Source organism: Myotis brandtii, unplaced genomic scaffold (genome assembly GCF_000412655.1).
Source record: "Myotis brandtii unplaced genomic scaffold, ASM41265v1 scaffold548, whole genome shotgun sequence".
NCBI classification, from domain to species: domain Eukaryota; kingdom Metazoa; phylum Chordata; class Mammalia; order Chiroptera; family Vespertilionidae; genus Myotis; species Myotis brandtii.
In genome coordinates this window covers 3009355-3014520 of record NW_005370031.1, presented here as the reverse complement: position 1 = coordinate 3014520, position 5166 = coordinate 3009355, and positions in this window count along the sequence as shown.

Sequence of the window (5166 nt, the reverse complement as noted above, 5' to 3'; positions counted from 1 at the left end):
GGGGCAAGCAGGCCAGTGGTGGGGGGCAGTTGGGTGCAAGCAGGCCAGTAGACAGAGTGGTTAGGGGCAATCAGGCAGGCAGGCAGGTGAGTGGTTAGGAGCCAGCAGTCCCGGATTGTGAGAGGGATGTCCGACTGCCGGTTTAGGCCTGATCCCTGTAAAACGGCAGTAGGTCATCCTTTGAGGGGTCCCAGATTGGAGAGGGTGCAGGCCGGGCTGAGGGATACCCCCCCATGCACAAATTTTGTGCACCGGGCCATTAGTATATATATAAAAACCTAAATGCCTGGCCGACTGTCTGGTAGCTATGACGCACACTGACCACCAGGGGGCAGATGTTCAATGCAGGAGCGGAAACCACAGGCATGGAAACATGGAACAGACTGATGAGTCTCAGAGGGAAGGGGGGAGGGGGGAGGGCAGGAAGAGATTAACCAAAGATCTTATATGTATACTAGAGGCCTGGTGCAGTCCATGCACCCGTGGGGTCCCTTGGCCTGGACTGCAGGGATCGGGCCAAAAGCAGCTCTCCGACATCCCCCAAAGGGTCTCGGATTACAAGAGTGTGCAGGCCAGGCCCAGGGACCACACCAGTGCATGAATCTGTGCACTGGGTCTCTAGTAAAAAAAATAAAATCCTGCCAATTGTGACAATATGAATAAACCTCAAAGATATTATGCTAAGTGAAATAAGTCAGACAGAGAAAGAAAAATATCACATGATTTCATTAATATGTGAAGTTTTAAAAAAAATCAAAACAAATGAACAAAAAAAAAGAGACTCATAAAAACAAAGCAACCTTTGGTTGCCAGAGGGGAGGAGGGTGGAGAGATGGGTGAAGAGGGGAAGGGAAATATAGTCAATAATATTGTGATAACTTTGCATGGTGACAGATGGTTATTAAACTTATGTAGTGATCACATCATAAGATATATAAATATCAAACCACTATGTTGTAACCAATGTCACCTCAATAAATTTAATAATAAAAATATATATAAACTACTATGTTGTACTGCTGAACCTAACATAATATTGTATCCAACTATACTTGAATAAAAAATTAAAAAGATCAATTCAACTGATGTATATTGAATACTATAACGTGATAGGCATTGTGATGGGGGTTTGAATAGCTTGGTTTCTGCCCTTATGCCCGATTTAAAGTGATCAAAAGTAATAATAATACTAAAAAAAAGGAAATATGCTGTACATATTCAACTCCCTTGTTTTAGAGATCAAGAATTCGAGGTGCAACTAGAACAACTGGCTGGTCAAAGGTAACAGAGCAAATTCAAGCTAGAGGCCTTGTTAGATCTTTGCCTCCCAATTCTTTGTTACCTATTCTCTGAAAATTCTGTCAAGTAACTACTATAGCACTTAGCAATCTGTTAGGAGAGCAAAAACATTTAACTAAGTAACCATAACCTATAGAAGAGTATACTTACTGTGCAATATATAATCTACAAATGTCATGTTTTGATATGCTATGGCGGGGATCAGTTAGGTATGTTTCTTGTATGATTCACCTGTGTTTGATAAAAGGAAAAGGAAACTCGCAGATAGCATGACAGCTGAACTACAGATCTGACACACTGGCAAAATGACTGAAAAGCAGTGACCATTAAAGCTAAGATGTAGCTCAGCTCTATAGTCAATTGAGGATGAGAAATTTTGCTGCCACAAAGGAAAGAGCATGTGCTGAATTATCCATTATTTGAGTGTTTCTGACACTTTATGGCATTTAATAAATATGAGTTGAATCAAATTTACAGGCAACAACTGGAAAACAAATACAAAAATGGTAATGACCAAACAAAGTCAACACACAAACATACAAACACAAAGCCCTCTTTATTTTCTTCACCAGAGGCCCAGTGCACAAAATTCATGCACTGTGGTGGGGGAGGGGCTCAGCCCGGCCTGTGATCTCTCTCAGTCCAGGACTCCTCAGGAGATGTCCGCCTGCCAGCTTAGGCCTGATCCCTGGGACTCAGACATCCCTCTCGCAGTCCAGGGATCTTGCAGTCCAGGACCCTTCACTCCTTACCGCCCGCCTGCCGCGGAGGTGAGGTGGGAGAAGCTCCCACCACCGCCACTATGCTTGCCAGCCATGAGCCTGACTTCTGGCTGAGCGGGTGGGGCAGGGGGAGCACCATTCAACCAGAAGCCTGGCTCGCTACTCCTTCGCGCTGGCCCTGTCCCCCACCTACTGGTGGAGGGGGGCTGATCTGGGGCTGGGCCAGCCAGGGGAGGGACCGTGGGAGGTTGAGGTGTCAGGATGGCACCCCATCCTGCCTCTGTGGAGGTGCCAGGAACATGCCACCCTCTCTCCTGTCACCTCTGTGGCTGCCTCTGTTGGAAGGCGCAGAGTAGGGACCAGGACTTTGCAGCCCCCTCTCCCACTGCCTCTGTGGAAGGGGGTGTGCTGGGACTGCCATGGCTGGCCTGGTGATGCAGGTTCACTGGCCCCACCCCCTGCCCATGGGTCATTCCAGAAGGTCATTCTGCCGTCCAGTCTAATTAGCATATTAGCTCTTTATTATATAGGATGGGATCTGGAAGGAAATTCAAACAAATGACTTACAATAAAAAAAAAAATTAGCATCAGACCATGACAAGACCAACTGACATTTTATAGTCAAAGAAAACATCACCACACTTCTCTCTCTCTCTCCCTCCCCCTCTCCCTCTCCCTTTCCATTTCCCTCTCTGGCACACACAAACACAGAAACACACATAGATACTGACTGACTAAACTGAAATCATTGAAAAACTAAAGAAAATCCAACAGTAGTGACATGGAGCACAGGTTGGTTTAAAATCCTGATCTTGTTTTTATCCTAACAAGGGAAAAACACAATTATGATAGAGATGTTTCTCTTTCAAAGTCTATGTTAAAATAATTCTATGTATCCACCAACAAAAGCATTTTACAAGCTCTCACTTTATTCTTCAGAACATCCTATTGACAACATTAAAGCTGATATTGTTTTTTTTTTATTGTTTAAGGTATTACAAATAGTAGTACATATGTCACTCTCACTTTATTCTTTAGAACATCCTATTGACAACATTAAAGCTGATATAGTTTTTTTATTGTTTAAGGTATTACAAATTGTAGTACATATGTCTCTCTCTCTCTTTTTTTCCCCACTGACCTCCCCCCAGCCTCCCCTACCCCCCTGCACTTGCCCTCGTCCCCTCGGTTTGAGGGGTAAGAGATCAATCAAAGCTGATATGGTTATTTAAAATAAAATCGGACCTTTCTTACAGAGTTACTAATATAGCCCAATTGACAAAACTGTTCTGCAGAGGAAAATGGGGATTTCAAGGACATTTGTTTTGCTTACAGGCTGCCAGTTAGAGAAACATCTAGAAGTGGGTATACGTGAAGTTATGTATAGGACTGATTATTTTTTAAAATATATTTTTATTGATTTCAGAGAGGAAGGGGGAGAGAGAGAGAGAGAGAGAGAGAGAGAGATAGAAGCATCAATGATGAGAGGGAATCATTGATTGGTTGCCTCCTGCATGTTCCACACTGGGGATCAAGCCTGCAACCCGGGAATGTTCCCTGACCACAGAATCCAACTGTGAACTCCTGATTCATAGGTTGACACTCAACCACTGAGCCATGCCAGCTGGGTAGGACTGATTCTTTATGTGAAGGTTCCCTGACTAATCATAAAGGTATATAGTCTTTCCTTTTTCCCCACATTCCAGGTGCACTTGGGTTATAAAACTGAAAAATGGGATCCCACCTTCCAAAAAAAAAAAAAGTGACAATAGACCAGGGTAATGGGGCCAGTAGTCTTGAAATTTTCTAATGTTTTTAACAAGGAGAGAAATGTGAGATATTCAGAATGAAAATACATTTTTCTGTTGATCAATTACCCCTCTATAATTTAATGTTAGTCCCTTAAATACTAATCCCTCAAATACTATTGAGAATACTCAATGCTTCTTAGATACCTGTAGTCATCCCACTACAAAATTCTTTTAAAATCATAGATACCTTTCAAAAGATATTTTAAACAGTACTTTCTCTGCACTGTATCTTAGAAGCATTATATAGTAAAGAAAATCATACACTTAGCTTTCATGGAGATATGAGTGTAATATTTCTCAACTCTGCCTTATTGGTTTGGCAAGTTGTAGAAGTTATTTAAACTCTCAGGAGTTTAAAGTTTCAGTCTCCTTATATATAAAATGTGACATAAGTAGTTTTCCCTTATGGCTTTGTGTGAGTATTAAATAGGATAAGAGATTAAGTGTCTGGATATAGTAAGTGAAAAATAAATCTGTTCTAATGATATCCATCAGAGTTTGGGACAATATCATTCAGCATTTTATGCAGCCTGATAAGAAAAATAGTGTTGCTCATAAAATAATGAACTGGATATTTAACTAAGAGTCCAAAGGCATTTAGCTCCTGAATTTAAGAATCATTAATATTTCCAACATTAGTTTCCATAGCAGGAGAACTGATCTATCTTCAAGAACACAATGAGATGAAAACATTTTGAAGATATTTAGATATATAAGCAATGTACTGGGATTGTAAAGGACTAAAAGAGAAATAAAATACAGCTGTTAAACACTCATAGAGTTTAAAACCTAGGTAATTATAACTCCACTAGAGGCCCAGTACAAGAAATTCGTGCACTCGGGGAGGGGGTCCCTCAGCCCGGCCTGCGCCCTTTTGCAAACCAGGAGCCAGCAGTTGGACATCCTTAGCACTGCAGCAGAGGCAGGAGAGGCTCCCGCCACCGCCACTGCGCTCGCCAGCTGTGAGCCTGGGTTCTGGCTGAGCGGTGCTCTCCCTGTGGGAGCACACTGACCAACAGGGGGCAGCTCCTACATTGAGTGTTTGCCCCCTCGTGGTCAGTGCACACCATAGCAACTGGTCGTTCCACTGTTCAGTCGATGTGCATATTAGCCTTTTATTATATGGGATAATTCAATTTCCAGAGCATTTTTGAAGTACTTACAAATAGTAAGCACTATATTAGAAGTCAAAAGATAAATTAGACATGGAGTCTGACATATGACTATATAAAATAAAAGCATATATATAATGCATTGTGATGAGTGCTATACTCAGCAACAATTTCTTTATGACCCATTGAAATCTACCAACTAAATCTCATCACAAAACAGTA